General features: G+C 39.5%; 1 long non-coding RNA gene across 3 annotated transcripts in view; it reads left to right on the plus strand.

Annotated features, from left to right (window-relative positions):
- Window positions 1-1,098: 1,098 nt before the first annotated feature.
- The window catches only part of LOC140907288 (uncharacterized), a 48,705-nt gene continuing 25,877 nt past the window's right edge, over window positions 1,099-23,926 (plus strand). For 2 of the 3 annotated variants that reach the window (XR_012157444.1, XR_012157442.1), the window contains exon 1: window positions 1,099-23,415. This is a non-coding gene — a long non-coding RNA (uncharacterized lncRNA). The remainder of the gene's footprint in view (window positions 23,416-23,926) is intronic. The other variant, XR_012157443.1, reaches the window with a different exon arrangement.

Raw genomic sequence — 23,926 nt, forward strand, 5'->3', positions numbered from 1 at the left:
TTTAACAGTGCCATCTATTATGCTGCTGCTCCTGTGCATTTCAGCATTTGGCTGATATTTATCATAAAGTACATCAAACTGCCAGACTCCAATAATTCTAATTCAGCCAAGAATTAGCAAGGAATACAAATGTAAACATAATCTTTTGCTAAACTACTCAAACTCTATCACGCTCTTAAAATGTGAATAGTTTGGTCTTACTCTACAATAAACTGATCAGTGTTTCAAAATGTCATTATTAAATAGCTGTGACTAAAATGCATGAATTCTTGTTCGTAACTGTAAACATAATATACTTAAAGCCAGTTTTAAGCTTTGACTTATTTTCTGTAGCTTGAAAACACTTGTTTCACCACAGATTTTGCTGTTTTTCCATGCGGCAAACATTCTCCACCTGCTTCTAATGGAGCTGGAATATGTGATTTCCTTATTTGTTTATGAAGCTCGTGCATGATATCAGAATGGCTCTGAGAATAGTAGTTGATAGGGGAAGCCCAGGTGCATCGTCTCTTCGTGAGCGCTGTAAAAATGGCGCCTGTGTTTTGTTGAGGAGTGGGCTCTTCCTTTAAGGAAAAAATGAGGATATGGGGAATGTTTGTTCCCTAGGAGACTTCAGACATTTTAAGGTAAGTTATGTTTAGGTCTGTTTTGTTTTATGTTGAATTGATAAATTAATTATCTACCCTGCTGTGTTTGCTTTCAGTCCTTTGTTCATGGAGCTTTGCTGTTAACTCAGTTTTTCAAGTTTTGCATAACTCCAGAGTAGTGCAATTGCTTTTGACAAGCTCTGAAGCAAATATCTAATCAGACACATTGATATTCACTATTTTAACTCATTAAAGTTAAATTGTTATTGCTCTCACTAGCATATGGTACAGATCAGTGTTCCCTCTAATTTTTCCCACCCATGTGCGGAATAAATTTAGTTATGTGCACCAATATGGAGATGATGTGTGGCACATCACATTCATTTTGGTGCACATAACAAAATTTATGGGGCGGGGGTGGGGCTGAGGGCTGGGGCAGAGGGTGGAGGTGCAAGGGGTGAGGGCTCTGGCTGGGGGCGCTGGCTCTGCGGAGGGTGGGGATGAAGGGTTTGGGGTGCAGGAGGGTGCTCTGGGCTATGGTGGGAAGAGAGGACTCCCCCAGCACTCTCCCCGCAGCAGCACCTGGGCTGGGGAGAGAGGCACCTGTCCCCACCCTAGGAACTCTGGGGGTGCAGGATAGGTGCCCCAGCCCCAGCAGACCCGGGCAGCGCCTGGGTCCAAGCCACAGGGTGAGTTGGGAAAGGGGTGCCCCTCCTGCTGCATGTTGGTGGCTAGACGGGTTCCCTAAGTGCCTGCGCGGCACTAAATAGGCAACTGTGCAGCTGACAGGGAATTTAGGTACAGATCCCCAGCTGATTTAATTTATCACCTCCATTGAATGGAGTTATGACAACTTACATCAACTGAGGATCTGTCCCAAAGGGTGTTTATTACTTAGCTATTGTGAAAGTAATTCAGGTTTTGATTTTGTGAATAGTTTTTTGGGTTTTTTTTAGGATATTCTTCACTTGTCATTATTTTGGGTTACATTTTATTAATAAACTTGTTAAAGTAGAACCCAAAATGTTAAGCAATTTGCAGTGTTGAATTCATTTCATGTTCATTGTGGGATCATCAGAAAGAGTCTATTAATTTACTCTTCTCTCTGTCAAAGTTACTGTTTAACCATGGGTGAGTAATGAAATATATTAACTATATGATATAAGACAGTGGTGGGCAACCTGTGGCCAGGGACACGCTGGCCACCCCTTCCCGCAGCTCCCATTGGCCAGGAACAGCAAACCACGGCCACTGGGAGCTGCGGGCAGCAGTGCAAATGCAAACAAACTGTCTGGTGGCCTGCCAGCAGATTACCTTGACTGGCCACAGGTTCCCCGCCACTGATATAAGAGGTATTCAGTTTAGCACTTATTTAAAATGTTGACACTTTGCAAAGGGGGAAAATACATAGGCAGCAGAGTGAAGCACCAATCTGATTCTATTTTTTATTTTAATAAAGGATACCCTGTAGAAGGAAATGACAAGGAATATACAAAACTTCTTGTCAGTTATAATTTTGGGGGACACTTAAACACTCAACATGGCAATCTGAAGTTGTTTTCCCCCCTAATAATAGTCTTAAGGCCTTGATTCTGAAAAGGCTTCACATGTGTAAAGAAGTTAAGCACACACAGTTTAGACTCACTGTCCTCCAAAGGGATTACTTATAGGAGTTAATCATAAGCATATGTGTAATTCCCTGGGATCTAGGTTTAGAAGTTGTGCCACTCACCTGTGTTTAAACACAATTAGCTAGCTAGCTTTTTCTCTTATATTTCAATAGTTCTGAATTGAAATTCATGATCTTCAAAATGTTTTGTATTAAACAGGGCTGCCTAGAATCAAATTAAACTGACAATCTTTCTCCAAATGTATATTTAAGTCAGTCCTGTTCTGCTTTCTCCTAACTCCCTCTCATGCTGCCTTTGGGAGTGGAGGGGTCCACTGTATTATAAAGAATCATTTTTTGGATATTATGCCTTTTTTTTTTGTTTATGGATAATTCTCACAAACTCAATTACTTTAGTTAAGGTAGGCCAGTTGAGTTTGTTTTCTTACAACATGACCACTAAGGCAAGGAAACCTTAAACTATAGCAACATTCATGCCCAATATCATTCTCCAGTCCGCTCCCAGAATAAAAATCAGCTTTTAAATCACCAACTTGCTTTCAATTTAGCAATATTCTTGCCCTCTGTGTACACAAAATCACCTGACCTTAATTTTTGCATGTAATTTTTGTTATGAATATACATTTCAGTAATATTTGCTTTTTTTTTTTAACGTAAATGTGGAAGCAGAAGTCCAAGGGTTGGAAATGGGGTTGGGGCATCTTGATGCAGAATTAACTGTATTAAGCAAAACATCATATCTTGACCATATATTGTTATATCATTAACATTGTGGGCAAGAGAACTTGAACATCAGCTAGACTTCTCCACTAGAAGTATACAGTTTGGTGGGGGGGTTATTTTGGGCAGGAGGGTGGTGGTTAAAGCAGTTAATTGTTTCCCGAGTCCTGACTAAATCTACTCCTGAAATCTTTGGCCAATTTTCTTCCCCTGCAGTAGGTCCTAGGCAGGTGACTCCTGCATTGCCTGTCAGTGTTCATGCAATCTATAAGCACACATTTTATACTGATATAAATTGTTGGTAATTTTTGAAACTTTTGCACGAATATACAGATTTCTGCTGTTACAGTTCAGGGGTGAGATTTTCAAAACAACATGCATTGGCCTAACTCTGCTCCTAATAAAGTCAATAGAAATTTTACTGTATACTTTAATGGGAGCAGAATTTTGAAAATCTTGTCCCAGAAATTGAATTCTAGCTTTTTAGGGAGGGAGGAGGTAGTAATACAGGGATCACTAGCCAAAGGGGTTTTCACAAGGCTTGTAAAGCAGCCAGGAGAGTGGCTCATGTACTAAAACACTATGGAAGCATGCAGATTACCACAGAGGCATGGAGTTCTACGGACTTCCCACAGTCTGAGACAAGTTCTAGGAGCTGCTCCTTGCTGACAGTTCAACTGGTGAAGTAGTGAACTTTATAACTGACAGCTGTAAGGCTGTCCTTTTGGATCATGAATGTTTTCTCTGCTTCTCCTAAATTGAAACCATCAGATTTATATTATGGTCTCTTCAGCAAAAATAATGGATTGAGTATTTTATTTTACATTGAATAGTGGCATGCTAAAGTTAAAACCAGTTGTACACTGTAATATTTGCTGTATATGGAAAATGGCTATGACTACAACTTGAAGCAACAGCTTATATTTCCTTATTTTAGAATCTACAAGTCAATATTCAACTTTCAAGCACCAAAAATCCCGCTTAGAGTTCAAAAAGGTTAGACTATCCCTCCCCCCCCCACTCCCAAAAGGGGTAACTTTTAAATGTTTCAGTTCCTCAGATTACCAGATTTACTTGTAACTGCAGAAAAATTATTCATAGATTCATAGATATTAAGGTCAGAAGGGACCATCATGATCATCCAGTCTGACCTCCTGCACAACGCAGGCCACACAATCTCACCCACCCACTCCTGCGGAAAACCTCTCACCTATGTCTGAGCTGTTGAAATCCTCAAATCATGGTTTAAAGACTTCAAGGAGCAGAGAATCCTCCAGCAAGTTTCCTGTGCCCCATGCTACAGAGGAAGGCGAAAAACCTCCAGGGCCTCTTCCAATCTGTCCTGGAGGAAAATTCCTTCCCGACCCCAAATATTGCCAACAGCTAAACCCTGAGCATGTGAGCAAGATTCACCAGCCAGACACCCAGGAAAGAATTTTCTGTGGTAACTCAGATCCCACCCCATCTAACAACCCATCGCAGGCCATTGGGCCTATTTACCATGAATATTTAAAGATCAGTTAAGTGCCAAAATCATGTTATCCCATCATACCATCTCCTCCATAAACTTATCGAGTCTAATCTTAAAGCCGGATAGTGTTGCAAGATAGGGAAGGATGAACTATCTTATTTATACACAAGAGGTTTAATTGCTGCCTTAAGTGCAAATTAACTCAGCTAAAGTGTGGTAGTGGCACCTTCGTATAATAGTACTTTTCCTGTTTAAAAATTTCAGCTTTGTTGTGTGCTGCTTATTCAAGCAAAGTTTCCATTTACTTCAGAACGAACTCATGTAATTCAGTAAAGAGTGCTGGATGGGCTCTTTTACCTGTAGAACATGTAACCTCCAAAAACAAATTATGTACTGAGTACTGTCAATGATAGAAACAGCGGCTGAGCTGGGATTCCATTCCAATATAAATTATTCTGAATTAGCATATTCCTTGGCTGCAGATATTGCTAGGCTTGTTCTTTATACATTACATTCACTAAGAAAGTAGGCAGTAATCTTGAGAGGCTCACTTTCAATTTAAGGCCTAAATCTAAATCTAGACTCTGTTTTTGATTTTTTTAACAATAAAAATGTTTTCATGATTTGTATCCATATCTTTTAGGGGAGATATCCAGTCTTCATTTAAAGATTTCAAGTGATGTAGAAGCCACCGTCGCATCTGAAGGTGTTGCAGTCAGTTGCCTTTGCTGTTAAAAATTTGCACCTTATTTCTAGCCTGAATTTGTCTAGCTTCAGATTTCAACCATTGGATCATGTTATACATTTTTCTGCTAGATGAAAGAGCCATCTACTATCAGAAACCTCCTCCCTGTGTAGGTACTTGTAGGGCATGGCTACACTGGAAACTTCAAAGCGCTGTCGCGGGAGCGCTTTGAAGTGCGAGTGTGGTCGCGCGCAAGCGCTGGGAGACGCTCTCTCCCAGCACTCTTGGTAATCCACCTCCCCGAGGGGATTAGCTCCGAGTGCTGGGAGTCTGGCTCCCAGCACTTGGAGCCTGTTTACACTAGCACTTTAGAGCACTCTGACTTGCTGTGCTCGGGAGTGATTTTTCACCCACCTGAGCCAGCAAGTTAGAGCGCTGTAAAACGTAAGTGTAGACAAGCCCGTAGGTCGTGATCAAGTTTATCCCTTAACCTTCTTTTCAGTTACCTAAATAGAGGTTAAGTCTCACTGATGCATATTTTCCAGACCTCAAATCATACTTGGAGCTTTTTTTCCTAAACATCCTCCCATTTTTTAACATTTCTTTTGAGATGTGGACACCAGAACTAGACCCATTATTTCAGTAATGATCTCACCATTGCGGTATACTAATGCTAAGGTAAATGTCACCTCCATACTCCTATTTGACATTTCTCTGCTTATGTATCCAAGGATCATATTCACCCTCTTAGTCACAGCATCACACTGGTAACTCATGTTCAGTTTATTATCTATCATAACTCCTGAATCCTTTTCAGTGTCACTCCACTGCAGGATACTGGCTCCTGTTTTATGTGACACATTCTTTGTTCCTAGATATGGCCTTGCATTTGGCTGTAATAAAACTCACCTTTACGGTTCTCCTATTTCACTGTTTTACCCATCTAGCTCTTAAGATGTTATTCATGATAGCAAAAGATGTTATTCAGGATAGCATTTAAAATAAACTAAGATTGATCAATATTCCATGGAACGTAAAGTTGCTAATGGAATGGGCCCTCCTCTTTTTGAGTCTTTAGCTACTGTTTCTCTGCTGTCTATACAGTTTTTGTCCTGGCAAGTAGCATTCATGATATTCATTCCTAAGCAGAGGGTTTGGAGCAATTAGTAGTTCTTTGATGCAAATTTCCTTTCATCAGTTCAGTGACAAGGTAGAGATCAAACCGATCCCAGAGTTCATTCTGTAAAAACAATGTATAAACAAGAACATCTGCTTACCCTCACTTTGTTCTCCCCTTCCTTCTGATAAAGAGAAGCTTTAAAATTCAGATTCAATTAGAATGAAAGTTCAACCTGAAAAAAAAATTGTGTCAAAATATAATACAAGTGAAATCATCTAAGCCTCCAGAGCTAACTGACTACTTCATGCATTAAGGAAGCCTATAGTAGAGGTTTAACATGCTTGATGTGAAGGCCATTCAACTAGATGAATGGGCTGAAAAAAATCTGCCTCTTCAAGAACGAGTAACATAATTACATGATTCATTTCAGAGTAGCAGCCGTGTTAGTCTTTATTCGCAAAAAGAAAAGGAGTACTTGTGGCACCTTAGAGACTAACCAATTTATTTGAGCATAAGCTTTTGTGAGCTACAGTTCACTTCATCGGATGCATGAACTGAAGATCTGAACTGAAGAAGTGGGTTTTTTACCCACGAAAGCTTATGCCCAAATAAATCTGTTTAGTCTTTAAGGTGCCACCGGACTCCCTGTTGTTGTTGCAAATATTAACTGTATTAAGCAAAACAACATATCTTGACCATATATTGTTATATCATTAACATTGTGGGCAAGAGAAATTGAACATCAGCTAGACTTCTACACTAGAAGTATACAGTTTGGTGGGGGGTTTATTTTGGGCAGGAGGGTGGTGATGAAAGCACTTAAGTTTGTAAATTCATATAGGATCCAGTTCTTCCAGGGGACTTTTGTTACAGCACACAACCCCCTTAACCACAAGCAAGCACACCATTTCTGATTCCCTGTCTGGTCTACTTGACCTCCATGCTAGTAGGCTGTGACAGAAAATGAACTGCTCTCTCAGTTCTCCATTTGGAAGATTCTTATATGGCTCAAGTTCTTGCTGCTTAAGCCATACAGATTGGTCATCAGAGGCAAGGGAACTGGAGTAGATCAAGAGGGAAGAAGACTTTTCCACCACCAAGCTGTTAATTTGCTCTCTGGAGGCTACTCGAACCAAGTAGGGGTTGTGAGGTCCCCATTCCTTCATTAGCTTGCACTAAAGCATCTCCACAAAGCTGAGCTGGATGCAGAGTGTGCGTGTTCCATGCTGGCTCTCCTATTACCTGAAATATTTTGCCTTCCCTTGCATGGTCAAACCACACTGGTCTATTGCCAGAAGCCTTCAGCACCTGCCATGAAGGAGTAATTTACTCCTGGGTTCAGATGCATATATTTTTTTTTTCTTTAGTAGCACCAATTAGGTAAACTGACTAGGGTCAAGAAATGTTAGTTTAGTTCTTCAGTTGATACTCGGAAAGCACCCCTTAAGCAAACCATCTACTAGAGGAGACATCTCAGGCATGTGGGCTACCAATGTCTTTGTTCCTCCGTGAATTACAGATTTAAGATCTTGTATGAGGTACTTCTCCCCTGTGAATGAGTGATGAACTATGGAATTTGTTCCCTAAGATGCAAAAGTAGAATCAATAATCTCAAAGCAATGATTTTTTGCCACCTTTAGCTAGCTAGTGCCAGAAGAATAATATCAAAGGTTCTCACAAATGAGGGGTAAATCCTGTGTAGCACTAGAAATAGTTTTTAATCTCTTACCCCTACATTCTTTAACTATAAATTCACTTTATGTATATAACCTTTTATCCAAAGGTAGCCAGAATGTTTTAATACTTTAAGCATCACACAGTCCTTTTCAGACTGGTCAATCCTATTCCACCATTTTACAGATGGGGAAGCAGAAAGGGTAGGGGCTAGATCCACAAAGATACTTAGGTGCCTAGCTGCCTCTTTAGGTACTTAAGTCCAACATTTAGGTGCCACTGACATTCTCAAAATCGCTGCTTAGCTGCCACCTAGCCGTGCAGATGCCTAAAGTCACCATAGTGCATACATTTCTGCCAGTAGGCAGGCACAAGTCTTCCTAAATCTCACAGGAAACGAACTGCTCAGAGCCCTAGCTCATGGTTAAGCCCCAGTGGCATTCTCAAACTAGGTATTCCCTTGTCTCTTATGGGCAGGATCCAATTTCAAAGGTATTCTCTGAGCATGCTTACAGGATTGGGTTCTGCACAAAAGATAGCTTTGGAATTCCGTGCGTGTCCATCCAGTAGCCTAGTGTTTAGGGCACTTACCTGGGATGTGGGAGACATTTTCAAATCCTTCCTCTGTCTGATCCCAGATCTCCACCTCCCAACTGAGCACACTAATGGATAGGCTTTTGGCATTGGTGAAACTTTTTTCCGCTTTCTCTAAATAATTGGGCCAGAGAGAGTGAGTGACTCTCTAGCCCAGTGGTTAGGGAACTCACCTGGGATGTGGTAGAGTTAGGTTCAAGTCCCTGCTTCAATTGGGCAGGAGAGGGATTTGAAATTGCGCCTCCCACAAGACATGCACAAAATCCTCAATCTGTGGTCACCCAGCTGCAGTTTTTAAAGAGGCAGTTACATATCTAAGACCCACTGCAGTTAGACACCCTCGGCTGGTCTTTCCCTTCGCAGGTCCCAGAGCCTGGGCTCCAACCTGAGCCCAAATGTCTACACCACAGTTAAACAGTCTCGTAAGCTCAAGCTAGTTGGCAGGGGCCAGCCATGGGTTTTTAATTGCAAAGTAGACAATTTCTCTGACTCTAGCCTTTGTTCTAAGGTTTCCGTGCTATTCAGTGGCAGAAGTGGGAATAAGAGATGGAGTTATTGAATTGCAGTCCCATCCTCTAATTAATTACTAGACAGTGCTTCCTCACCAGTAAGGGGTGATTTCAGGGTTTGTTTGGTTTTTAATCTGTTAGCTTTTTTTAATACGTTTTTTCACAAAAATACCAGCTTTAACCTGTGATATCTGATTCTGAGCATCTACATAGCACCCTCCCTAACGTAATTGCTCATTAATTGTATCCTATAGCCTTGTCCAAGCCTGCATAGCTGCTTTCATTTAGCCTGGGGTAAGTGATCACCATTCCTGCTGCAAAGAGCTTATAGATGCCCTCAGGCAATCTTATCTTTTGCAAAATAAATCCTGTGGAGGTTTCTCACCTTGCTAGCATGCAGTTTAAAACCATTGAGAATCTTCTTGATTTCTTTACTAAAATGTGCAATACTTGTTGACATATATGTATCACTCATCATTTAGGAAATTTGGATAAAAATAAGCCTCTTGAAATACAGAGAGTAAAAACAACTATACCTATTGTGCTGGATAAATGGAATTTTGTTTCTTTTTAATAAAATTAAAATATTTAAAGTGAAATTCTGGCCCCACTAAACTCAACGATAAAACTCCCATTGTCTTTATTAGGGCCAGGATTTCACCCTTAGTACCCAATTTTAAAGTCTGTGCAGGAACTAAATATTACATTATTGTAATAAGACTTCTTTTGTTAATTTTGTATGCAGGACAGTGCAAAAGTTTAGGTTGCGCCATAACTTTCTCAAAAATAAGGACAGGAATACTTGTACTAGTGAATTATACTGCACCTGGAAATGATTTAGGCAGCAATCTCTTTAATTATTGTAGTTTCCACTGGAGGATTCCCAAGCAATTAGCACTGAATAAGCCCGTCATTATCAGTATTAGTCATTAATTTCAAGGGGCTTTTTTTCCTCTTTATAAGCAGTAGTTTTATAACTGAAGAAAGCTAAAGTGTAGCCAACCAATTGCTCTGTCTCATGGAAAAAATTGTTGCATTCCTATTTTCCATTAGCCTGAAAGAAAAGTCTGAGTGTTTTCTAATATATTCCATAGTCTTGAATGTTTATTTGGCATATATGAAAATGTTGCTAACATTCCAGCACTATAGTTTGATTACAGTTTAACCATTTTCTTGTCAGCGAGACCTTTCTAAAATAACTATTCTCTGTACTCCTTAGTTGCTCAGGTTAATATTTACTATACAATCTTAGGACATTTTTCTGTAGGAAAGCCTTTTTCTAAAGATAGACTGAAAACATCAAATGTGATTTACAGTGGCCAAATTTACCATGAATTGTTGCATTAAAAGTTTTTAGCAGGATGTGTTGTTTTATACTGGAGCACACTTTTTCCCCCGATGTCATAACAATAAGGGTATACAGCTTAAGTTACAAAATGGATTCAAAATAAAAACAAAAAAGCATACAGTTTCTTCTTCCTGTGTCAAACCTTTTTCTTCTAGTTACCAGTCCTTTGATTTAAGTGATACATATATGGAAGTAATGTAAACAATGAATTGTTGCCACGTTACTCTGCAAGCCAATTAAAAGGAATTTACAATACATGTACATTAGCATTTTAGAAAATATTTAGGCCCACATTTTTAGAAGTGCACACAAGCAGTTGCATGTGCAAAATTGGATACAGAAAAAACTCTTATCCAGTGATATTAATTACATGCAAAAATCTAGTGTAAATTGCAAATCACCTGCATTCTGTTTTCATTATATAATGAACATAAAAATTGATAACAAGCACTAGATGTGTGCTATATTTAAGGTTATAACACCTTGCATGCATATTTTTTGTTTTGTTTTTAATTGCAGAGTTGTTTTGTTTTACACGTACACTTTTCAGTGTATATGGAGGGACAGATGCCCCTAACATGAGGTTCTAGTCTCAAGAGTAACTCTGTAAAAATTGTCCTCTCTTACTCAACAGACTTGCTCCATGTCTTTTTCAGTAATATCTACTTATTTTAGTAAGATAAACCTTTAGTACTTTTTATTCCTGTCAATACTACAGAATCACCAGAGCTATAGAAGAATTGGCTGGATTCCATACTGGCTTGGGGCATAATCAAGAGAATTGTTAAGTGAGAGTTGCAAGATTATAGTCTCACCCAATTGAGGTCAAAGGAATTTGTCAAGGCTGAAAGAAAGTAGAAGTTAACACTGGAGTTGCACAGGTGTAACAGAGGACAGAAATTGTTCTGCACCATTCATTATTGACCATAGTTAACAAGATGGAAAGGAAACAGCTTGACTTTCAGATCCCAGGTTGAGTTTGCAAGCCTTGCAGGGTTTCAGAGGGGAGGGCTGGATTTAAAAAAAAAAAAATCTTGTAAACTGAGCAAATTTTACATGAGTTATTGAGAAACAAACATGCAACCTCACAATGCAAGCTTTAGACCAGTTGTTTTCAGATTAAACTCTGTTATATGTGGCTTAAGCTCTTGAAAGAGTTTACAGATGTCAGCATACATTAACAACTTAAGTATTAGCCCTACCTTAGATTTTTTTTCTTTCCTTTAGGAAAAAAATTAATGTACTGTTAAGGTTGTTTGCTTAAAGTCACCTAAAGTCGGGAAGTGCAGAATTTAAGGTTCCAAAAACAACATGAACATAGCTATGTTGTATCTGTATTCTATTTTATGACTATTTTCCAGTTATGTATAATATTGTATGATGTAAAAAGATGTATATCATAAGGCATACAGTAGGTGTAATGAATCCAAGTTAAAGTTACTGTTGGAACCTTATTTCATTTTTTGCCTTTTACTGACTGCCTGCACGGCCTTAATGTTGCACTGAATTGGACTTTGTTTTTTCTCATTTAATGATGTATTTAAAGAGAAACTTCAAGAAAGAGAAATGCAAACCACCTGCTGTTGAAGCTCTCATTTAAAAACAAAAACCCTCCTAATTGTAAATACTAAAATTCCTAATTAAAGCTGTAATTCATGTCCGGAGGACTACTCACATGCTTATGTACCTAACTGATTTGGAGCCTAAAGGAATAATTTCTCTGAATGTGAGCACTGGATCTGTTTCTCTCCAGCCTATAGAATCCTACAGCATGACAGTAAAGCTCCAAGCAAACCAATGCTGCTCTATTGAATGAAATCGTGGGTTGATTTGAGTGACTTAAATAATCTCTTTGTCAGAATTAAAGCTTGGAGAGACAAGGTGGCAGAGGTAATATCTGAAAAATAGCTCTGTGTGAGCTTGAAACTTTGTTGCTTTCACCAACAGAAGTTGGTTAAATAAAATATCTCACCCGCCTTGTGTCTCTAATATCCTGGGACCAAGAAGAATTAAAACTTACTGTTTACGTTACTAATATTGGTTCTGCCTTGTTAAATTTCCCAGTTCCATTACAATATGCATTCTTCATCTGAAATTTCTCATGTATCTCATTGGCGGCGGCAGCAGCAAAGCCTTAATTATGTCAGTACTGATCTTACTTAAGAACTATAGGTTTTGCCATGGTAAACGAGCCTCAGTTTAAATGTTTTAACTGAATATTGCCGTGGGGTTTGAATGTTGTCAGTTCCTGCATCAAGTATATAATGACATCTTACAACTACAGGACCTCACTTAACTAACAGTAGAAAGAGTTTTTATTTTCTCTTTCCATATTTTTTCCTTTGCTAGCATGCACGTGGTATGCAGATGGAATAAGTGTCACACTTTAATCAACGTATGAATTATCTGATTTCTTCTATTGGGACTATAGCTAGAGTGGTTACTCATTACTTGTCATTGCAGGAATGGGTTGGCTTTGAATTTTCCTGCATATATTACAATGTTGGGCACACAAAAAAAGTTGCATTTACAACTTTCCTCACTCGGTCACAGAACTCTCATTTGTGTCTCAGTACATATTGGTCCCCTTTGCAAAATGAAATGCCCCTTGGATACTTTAAATTGTATTCTCTAGCCCTAATGCAAACACACACATGCTTAAGTTTTTAAGCACACATAGTCTCACTGAAGCCAACTTTGGTACTCACATATTAAAATGTGTGCAGGATCAAGGTCAAACTTGTCTTTTAAAAATCTAGAAGAATAATTAATAGTATGATTTTTCTCTCCTCCACCCCCTTAAAGCTAACAAGTTTTCAAGGGAAAAATCTAGCTGTCTCACCAAGAAATATTTTGCAGTTTTGCATTTTTCCCTCTGGTGATATTTCTCCCCATCAAAGAGTATGGTAAATTGCCCTTTTCCATGCTTCCATCAACATCAGAAGTGTGTGTCAACATAAATGGTAATGTTCCACCAGTTATCCATCCAGACTATCCCTTACTTCCCTGTCTGGATGTTTGTCAACTTTGTTGTTCTCTGTACTCAATTCCTTTTCATTCTTTTCCAGAAATACTTAGTAATAGAGCATGGTTATCCAGATCTTTCCTCAAAACTGCATCTCCCTTTTCCCTTTTATTACCATATGTAATTACTTATACAAACACTTTGGAAGCATACACTGATAGCTCATTGATGTAGTGGTATAAATAGTAGTTAATATAAGTTGCTAGTTAAAAATCCAGCTACATATTTAAAATAATTCCTTGTGGAAAAAGGCCATATGCTGCTTTACATTACAATCAGTAAAGCAAATCAATTATTCTATTTTGCCTCAGTCATTTTTATTGGTCTAGCAGGACAGCTTTCGTACTTGGTTTCCATTTTATACAACTCCAGACACTGCAGTGCTTTCATTCTCTTGGAGCAAAAGAATAGGATGCTTTCTCTCACACTCTCTTGAATGGCCTTTCCAGCCTCTCATATTCACATTTAATGAAATCGACCTTATGATGGAGGCTGAGCTGTTAATGCAAAGAAATACAGTTTGCAAAGATTTTGTTTTCATGTTATCAAAAGGCATAAAATAATTTTAAGTGCAAATGTCATATAATTTTTAAAAAATAAAACCCCTTCCTACTTGCCTGTCCTCCTGTGGCTTTACTCCAGTGTCCTGTGCTGATCTATGACAGTTGTGATAATGCAAGCATAGTGTGTGCTTGGACATCTCAGGGAAGGAATCTGCAATCCACAACTACAAAATGGATCTAGAAAGAAAAAATAATAAAGGTAAGTTGTTTTTTACCCCCCCCAAAAAAAAAAAGTATGTGTGTCAAGTGTCATTCTTACCCTTGCTGCTACAGTATCACCAAATAACCTAAAAGCTCACTTTAAAAAAAAAATATTCAGAACCCCTTCATAGAGACAGACAATGTAATATATGTATAATAGGTTTCTGTTCAATTACCTTCATTGTTGCAGTTCTTAGTTTGTATTTATTGTTTTTATTTTTTGACATGCACTTTTGGGAATGTAGATCAGAACAATTCTCATGGTTGTTGTTTGCTTAACACTAGCAGAGTGTCAGAGACAAGTTCCCTACCACAACGAGCTTGCTAATCTTAATCAACCTCTAAACCATTTGCTTGCTTGTGGCCTAAATATAAGGGAAATTTCCCCCATGCAGGCAAGCTTATAAAAGAACTGGCTCTCACCAGGCTACCCAATTAAATGGCCAGTTGAGAAGAAAGTGCACCTAGCCAATGGAGAATCTGACTTAGAGGGGAGGGATAATTTTTTTTTTTTTTGCACTTTCACTATGCCTTTAGCACCCTCTGATGAAGTGGGTGATAGCCCACAAAAGCTTATAGAATATCAGGGTTAGAAGGGACCTCAAGAGATCAAGTAGTCCAACCCCCTGCTCAAAGCAGGACCAATCCCCAATTTTTGCCCCAGATCCCTAAATGGCCCCCTCAAGGATTGAACCCTGGGTTTAGCAGGCCAATGCTCAAACCACTGAGCTAACCTTCCCCCCTTTATTTATTTATGTCCAAATAAATTTGTTAGTCTCTAAGGTGCCACAAGGATTCCTAGTTTTTTCTCTGGGTTTTGCTGTTTGAACACTATATGATCTAAATCAGGGTTTTTCAACTCATAGGGTTGCAGCCCAAAAGTAGATGACCAAAATGTGTCACAGGGGTCATGTGGGAGGCCTGGGAAGGGGGGGAACAGGATTCCGGTCTTGCTCCTGGTGGGCTATGAGGACCTGCGGGGGTCAGGTTCTTCCTACAGTGGAGGAGGAAGGCCTTGGCAAGGGGTGTTGCAGAGCCCACTCTGCACTCACCCCACAGCAGCAGCTCCTGTGACCGAAGTCCCATGAGGCTGCCTAGGCTTGGCTCCCCACTCCAGGCATTGCAATCTGGTGCACTGGGTTCTAGCACTGCTCAGGTTTGGCCCACCTGCCCCCATGCTGAGTGAATGGTGGTGCAACCACAATGCTACTCAGAAATTTGGGTGAGTTGTGCTTTGACTCCAGAGGTCGCAGTGCCTGGAGTAGGGAGCGGAGTGCCCAGTCAGTCCTATGGGACACGAGCCTCCGAAGTTGCCGCTATGGTATGCATGGTGTACTTATTTAGTACATGCATTAATATAGATATAATCTATTGTGGGTAAGAAATACTTAGTAAGCCAGATGTTTGTTTTTTGTTTTGCATTAAGCTATTTACTGGGTTGGGACAGGCCATCAAGGTTTACAAATGGATCCTGAGCCCCAAAAGGTTGAGAACTACTGTCTAAATGGTAATAGAATACCAGTAAAACCTAGATTGGAATGGAAAGAAGGCTGAACTAGTTAGACATCTTTCACTGTGAAAGAATTAAATACTAACTTTACAAAATAAAAAATAAATTCTGTTTAAATATTTTGTTTCTTTTGTGGGGGGTAAGACAAAATTTAAAGTTATTTACAATAATAAAAGTAAGTAATAAAAAGCAGCAGTTTCCCAGACCAGTGGTGTCTTTTTGTTTAACAATTAAGTTAATGGAATCATGTGTGCTTTAATTTAGTTTTGTAATTAGTAGGCTAGATCATGCTGCATATCATGTTCCAGTAGTAATGTAGATAGAACTTGATTTAGGTATGAAACCTAATCAGAATTAGTGGCCACTTCTCTGTCATGTGTAGCAAGAATTTCCTGTAGGATTGTATTCTGTCCATTTAGGCAATCGATTTTGTGCAGGCTGGAATCAGAGCTGCACAAGATTTGTCTTCCATAATGGTGGCACCTCTCTTCAGCTGTAGAAAAAAATATTACTAAATATTTCAAGACTTGCATTTTTTTATCATTGAGGGTGCAGAGTCAACTGCAAGTACTATATATACACCTGTTGCATCAGCTTTTGACGTAATTGAAAAGTCCTAACATCTTAACCATAAATAGTAGTTTGAGTAGATTAGATCTTAGAGCTGGATACTTCCTTTCACATGGTTTCTTTGCATGTTGGATCAGTTGAGTATACAATGAATCCAAATGGGGGGGGAACCAAAATGAGGAAAAATGTCATCTATAAAGACAAGGTTCAATCCTTAGTGGAGCTGAAGTTCAGCATATTCTGTGTATCTTAGATACTTGTGTGCCCTCATTACCATAGTATCTAAGCACCTAACAATCTTTTAATGTATTTATCCTCTCAACACTCCTGTTAAATAGGGAACTATTATCCCCATTTTACAGATGGGGAAATGAGGCCCTGAGAGACTAGAGCTCACATCCTCAAAAGGGATTTAGGCCTAAGTGACTTACCCAACATCGCACGGTCCATGACAGAGCAGGGGATTGAATGAAGGTCTCCCAAATCCCAGGCTAATGCCCTAACCACTGGATCATCCTTTCTTCTTCTACACGATAAATGTCTTCATGCCTGTCTGGTATAGGGAACAGAAATTGTTGAATGCCCAACACTTCAAAAGGAATAACATGATCAAAGTACAAAATAACGAGTTTAGTAATGCTGACTCACTCTGTGACCTGGAGCACGTCACTTTACAATATAATTTGGACACAGAAATATTACCACTCAAAATGTCAAGGTTATTGGCTTAGGAGAAGGAGTAGAGAACCAGCCTTTTTAGAATCACTGGGAAAAGACAATCCCCAGGGAAAAGACTAACATTTTGCCTCAGCTGTTAAAAATTAAGAACAAATTAATCAGTGCTGTACAGATGCTTCATCAGGAGAAATATAAGGAACATATGCAACTTCTCATCCCTGCATTCAGTCTCATGACACAGGCAAAGTAACCACTGGACCATCCTTCAGGTGCTAAACTCTGACTTAGGAAGCCTGTGTTCAGTTCTCTGCTTTGCTACAGACTGCATTGACCTTGAGTACCTCACAGTCTCCCTGCACCTCATTTCCTCAGCTGTAAAATGAAAGTACTTTTCTCTCGCTCTCTCTATGAATTATTGTGAAGGTGAACCGACTAAAGATTGTGAGGCATTCAGATACTTATGTGACCCTGATCACCACAGTACTTGAGAAAAATAGAGCATCTCCTGATTTGGTTGATGTCTTATCAGTCCCCTCGAGACAACAACTAAGACATTTGCAACCATCTTGTGATTCAGAAAGAAATACACTGCAAGAAAATCTGGAAAGTAACCAATGCCTCTGCCTAAAAGAAATGATCAGGGAGACCTGGAACTCAGAGCTTTTGACTTCGAAATTCTATACAGAAAACCAGATTTACAGGAAACCTTGTCTTTGGACCCTACTCCACTATGTGAACATTTTACCAGGATACTTAATTCTGCTGTTTTGCCTCCAAGTCTGTGACCTCCTGCCAGTAGTTTGAGACCAGATAACTTAGCAGTAGCACTTCTTGCTTAAGCAAGTTGGGTCTGTTAATCTGCAAACCAGTTTAAGGCCGAAATATTTTTCTCTCTCTTTTCCCTCTAAGCTCTACAGTTGAAATTAGAGGGGTACAGTCCACACCCTAAAGGGGTTAGGAAGGCATGAGAAGGTAATGTGGCTACCTTGTGTAGTAGTCTGCCACCACTCCACAGTATGCATTACCAAGGAGTAACAGCTAGACAGAAGAGAGAAGGATGTGGAGAAATTATGCTGTAAAAAGCATGTTCTCCTACAACATGGCATTAAAATAAATAAAGTCACCTTAAAAGTTACAAATGAAGAAGTCAGCATTAACTTGCCCATTTACATACCACCACAGGGTCACAGGTAGTTGCAGGAATCTAATGCAGCACAAAACAGCCCAACCACCTATGAGGCTGGTACTGGCAAGAGAGTGGAGTGAATGTTTAGCAAATAGATTTGGCTCATGAATGTCCACCCTGCTTTTCAGGCCATGTGATTTGTTCCTGTTCCAAACTACCTCTGGAATAAGTGGTACAATCATGTTCTCCTCATCCAAGTGTTCACAGCCCTAAGCATAATATTTAACTTGCTAAAATAGGGCATTGATCATTCTTGTGTCAGAAAGATCTGAGCGGTCTTTGCTTTTGTGCTGATATTTGGTCTGCTTGAAGGGGTTTTGATTTGGTTTGAGTAAAATTGATTCAGCCATTGTTGGATCTGAAAAAACTGAGAAAAATGTTTCTCACTATAAAATAAAATAAAATTAAAAGTTTTGCGTCTTTTGAACCTTCTTGCAGGAAAAACACCTGAGGTCTGAATGCTGAGGCTTTGACATTAAATCATCATCTCAGAGGTGCACAGCCTTATTCCTGAGGAAGTTCCTTTGATCCACCAACATCTGTACATTTGAAAGTCTGGTTCTGAGCATATACATAAGATATGTTCATTAAGATCATTGTGTGACCCTAAGAAAGGCTGATCAAGATGTGCATACCCAGCACTGTTAGCTTCACAGTGAACTGTCTAGTCACCTGTGCCAGGGTTCTGGCAAGAGCTCCTGTTGAGATTGTATGGTATACTGAGGCTTAGCCAAGGACCTCAGCTAACACTGTGAGGCAAATTTGGACTTGGATAAGCTCCAGCTGCTCTGTAAGGTGCTGAGGAAAGGGAATCACTCCTGCATCTTTCAGCAGAACTGCCAGTAATGCTCTGCCAAGCTGTTTGGGGCTCTGCTCCGCTCCCACACAAGATAAATATACACTAGCTGTCTTATTCAGCCAGCATTTATGTTGTGTACAGTGAATAAGAGAAGGGAACTGGATTATGAAGTTTCCACACACTAGTTGCAGGTTTTTGGTAATCAAAAGATCTTTCTTAAAAAAAAAAAAAAAAAGCCTGAAAAGGGAGCTTCAGTCTCTAGGCTTTTGAAGCCTGCGGAAATTACATGCCAAAAAATAGAGTATTAATGCATATGCATCCTTAACTTTGTCCCCTGCATTATCGTTCAGCAAATTACATGATTACGTTCTGTCTCAAATATACAACTTTTCCTACAGTCTTGCATATGCAAGTGTACCACCTTGTACTATCACGTATTCCAAAGAGGCTGCACAATATACTGTTGGTGAAACAGAAAAGTAGGAGAAAAGGTGTCCTGCCATTTATAATGGTTTAAAATTATATTAACTTTCATTGACTGCAACACTCAGCAGCATTTCAAGAAAATACTTCTTGGTATTATAAAAAGGACTTACTACATAACAATATTAGGTATTTCGCACCTATGAGGGAAAACAGATACTTATGGAAAAATTCAGTTTTTCATTTACTTAGAAATATATTGGTAAAATTTGAAACAGTAATATATAAGGACAAAATTATACAAAGAAATTCTCACTCATTGAAAAGACATTATATTAAAGAACGTGCATCTGGTACTTAGATAAAGTAATTAACTTTCTTAGGAAAGTTTGAGGATAGGTCACATGAAAACTACAGAGAAGTGATACTTACATAAGACTGTTAAACAAGAAAAACAAATGTTAATGCAATGGGGTACGTGTTTTTCTGTTGGATAAAAAAAACTCCAGCCACATACATTGAGAGACATCTGAAAAAGAACAAAATCCTCCTAACCATATGGTGATGGAGGGAAACCATTGCAATAGACCGTTGAGAGAAGAGAACTGATCAGTTAGGGCCTGATCCAAAGCCTGCTGAAGTCAAAGGATTGTCAAAGTCACATTGACTTTAATGGTGTGGGTTTTGAATTCAGTGACCATTGCCAAATGCTGAGCATCTTTGAAGATTTTACTCTAAGTCAATAGATGTATTGTACCATTATAACTAAGAAATTAGTGAAGAAAACATTACAAGATGCTACACTTGCACGTAAATCTGTTTTGAAATTTTTTATTTTTTGAGCATAGTGTGTGATCATGCAAAGACTATTGTAATGCATCAGCACAACAGGGCATGTGCAGACTTAGCCATTTCCTAGTTTTGGTGTGCTTAACTGCATCCCTAATGTTCTCAGTGTAACTTTTTGGATGGAATAATAAATGCTTAAATTGACCTGGTTTTTTTGCCTGTAATTTTAATTTTTAAAAGTGAGATCCATTATTCTGGCTATTCTGCCACTTCTATTGAATCTCTGAAGCCAGTACTAAGAGTTCCTGTTCCTCCTCCTGTCTTTAGAAATCAGTTCCCCTTGCTGGCACATTTACTACTCTGCCCGTGTAACTCCAGTGGAGGCTTCCAAAGAGATACAAGTCTGGAACTTGTGAGCATACACTAAATTGAAGATGTGGGGTAGGGATTTTAGTTTTGTTTTTTAAATCCATACTAACATTTCTTCTTTCCACAATGTAATTTCATGACCTCTAAGCAGCCAACAACAGAGCTAATAGGGTGGACGTGGCCAGAGTAGCAGATCCTACTTGTAGTAGTAGAAAATGACATGTAAGAAAACTAATTTGACCTTTCCCCTTTACAGGATCCACTAGTGTGGACATTATATCTAGGAGATTGCCAGCAGAGTCCAAACATCCTCCAAAAATAGGTAGGGAATAAATGATGATGGTCCATAGTTGTAACAAAAGTGGAAGCTTGAAGCAGAACTCAGTGAAATCATCAGACTCAGAACAACTTCTTCCTAGATAAAAAGAATGATGGGTACCGATGAGGGAGGACCATGAGAACTACAGTCTCCAAATATTACTCAATAGTCGGTGTAGCATAAGTGTTTTTGGGTTTACAAAGATCAGCCAGCCTCCTAGAGTATCCCTGTCTGAGTAACACTCTCCATACATGATTATAAGCCTCAGCCTATGGAGATCTGGATGACTGAGGGGCTTGATGAATGGACCTCCGTTTCAGACTCTGCAAGTATTGCTCCTGGAGAAATTCTGTGCTTAAAAAAATTAAAAATTCTGCACACTATTTTAAAATTCTGCATATTTTTTGTCAAAATAATGCAATATAATTTCAATTGGCAATTTATTTAAACCGTACAATACAGTGGATGGAGAATGGGAGTGGGGAGCAGTGGAGGAAATCACCAACCCCCTCTGTCTAATAGTAATGTAGCTAGTATTGACCCTTTACTTCTAATTATTAGTCAACAAATATATGCAGACATATGCTCAGTGTTACATCATAGACAACTGAAGAGCAAGTGAGGACTCAAACTCACAATTTATACTGGTTACTGACCATCTCCAAAAAGGTCACTAGTAAACAGTTCATAGAGCACAGCTTGATAGAAATTGTTTTCAGTCCAAAAATTTAGACCAGTTCTGATCCCTAAAGCACCATAAGTATTTATAAGGCCATACTGGCCTTCACAATAAAGGCTCCTTTACACCACTCTGGCAATGTAAAGGAGCCTTAAAATATCTACACCTGTTTTATACTCCTGGGGGAATTCACTAAGCAGGCAGGCTGCTACAGTCTCCTTTGCTGTGGGAGCAGAGCCTACCCCATGTCTACCTCTTCAGAAATACCCCAAAGCCCTGCTCCTCCATGCCGAGCGTGCTGCAATAGCGAGTGAGAGGGACAGAGTGTCTCTTTCTGTCTCTCACACACATGACTATCCCCCCTGGTGGTGATTTATGTCTCTACCGGCTGCTCTGGATGCGCAGACTGATCTGTTTGCACTGCTAGGGAGTGGGTGCATGACTGCTCTTGCAGCTTCCCATTGTTTCCCTGCCAGAAGTCCTTTTTCTGCAGGTAAGCAAAGAAATTTGCAGGGGCCATGAATTCTGCACATGCACAGTGACACAGAATTCTCCCAGGAGTAAATATGTATCTTCAACATAGGTGGTAATCTGCTGGACCAGAGCCTCAGGATGGAGAAATCAGGTTGACTAAACCCTTGTTCTGATGTTATCTTTTCCTGCCTCTGGACCACGAAGATGATATTAACAAACCCTTGGGTCTCCCCATAGTAGAGAATCATCCTGACTTACATACTTGTGAATGTCAATGGTAGGGGAATAGGTTTCAGGCTCCAAATGGACACCAGTAAATTAAAAAAACTTCTCACTGAGTACTCAATCCCCTCCTGCTAAACAAGTTGGCTGGCAGGTTTCACCAAACTAGAACATAGGCTGTTAGGAGAGGATTATGATGGACTAAAAATTCAAAGTGATAGGTCATACTTGTCCTATTCTTTCCATACAGACTGGTATTATGATACTCTCATTGAACAATTTCAAAAGGGCACTGATGATTACTTAAAGGCCCTAGAAGGGGTGGGGGTTTTTTGTTGTTTTTTTATTGCTTCTTGACTATTTCCATAGTACCATAGATTCTGCTCCTCTTCTGAAAAATGTTTTCTGTAGAAAAGATGAGGATGCATCTGCTAGAGGCTTTTCCTTAAGACGATTCCTTTCTAATTGTGAAGGGACTTAATTATTGAGGATTGTAGAGAAAACCCTGGGACATTTCCTGTACCCTGAGAATTCAGTTTGGATTGTGGAATGAAAGTAGTACTGCTAATAGAAACGTGGGACCATGCAGATAAGTTCCTCCGAAGGTGCCAAATACTGAGTTAGGTGAAGGGGAGACTTTTAAAAACATTTCTTATATATTTATATTGAGCGTGGAGGTGAAACTTTAGTTTATTTTCATTGGAAGAGGAAATTGTAGGGCAGGTTAGGTTTTAGTCTGGTGGAGAAGAACGGAAAGGTGGTCTGATAATCTTGTTGGATGTGAACAGAAAGATCATTCCTGGACCAGTTGGAGAGGAAGGGCAAAACTGGTTGTTTTGGCTTTGATGGAAATTCTCTTTATGGCAAACATGCTGGTAGATGTTCACTGATTTTTTGGTTGAAGAATTTTGAGCCTTCCTCTCTTTAGAAGGATGGGGGAAGTTGGATGATGCTTGATGCTTTCCCTATGGTTAGTCTGAACAGTTTAGCATGCTCCTTCACACAAAAGTTAAGTTCTACATGTCAGATCCAGTTTTTTAGCTTCTTCTTTCCTTCTTGCTCCATGACAGTTTCATCACTAAGGGACCAAGGAAGGGGATTTGGACAGGAGCTCCAGAAAGTATGATACACGGACCCTTTCTCTCCAGTCTGGTGGTATATGGAAGAATTTGAGACAATGGATGAGAAGGCTAGCCCCAGTATTGCTACAGTACCAACCAACAGTCACATCATTTAACCTGGTGAAAAAAGAAGGGCATAAGACTTCAAGGTTTTTTTTCCTCCTTTTTGGTGGTGGTAGGGGGAGGTGCCCAATTTGGCAAGAGAGACCAAATTTAAAGGAAAGGTACCTGCATGAATGCCCAGACAATAGTGAGGTGTACAGAATCCTGAAGGAGTGTGGATACGAATACTAGGGCTCTTGATAAATGGCTGGGTAATTTATTCTGTGAAAAATGTTTCTTGCCCTGGCTGTTAACCTCTCCAGTCTCCTGCAAAGAAGGATCCACTATGCAGATAGATCATCCAGATCTGTTAACTTTTTGGCTTTTCTGCCTTCTAGACAATGTGTGTGTGTCTGGTGAAGCAAGCAGATGGTTGCTAGGCTGCTGGTCACATTTGAGCAGGAGAGTAAATCTAACTTGGCTCTGAAGTCCTACTGTGAGTAGCTACAGCACCAATGGAGGGATAAGGCATTGGGGAGAAACCACTGAGAGAAACCCCAAGCAGCTCAATGCACCTGAGTTGCCCTTGATCCTGGCTTCAGTCCTTTTTCAAGGCCT

Source organism: Lepidochelys kempii, chromosome 2 (genome assembly GCF_965140265.1).
Source record: "Lepidochelys kempii isolate rLepKem1 chromosome 2, rLepKem1.hap2, whole genome shotgun sequence".
NCBI lineage: Eukaryota > Metazoa > Chordata > Testudines > Cheloniidae > Lepidochelys > Lepidochelys kempii.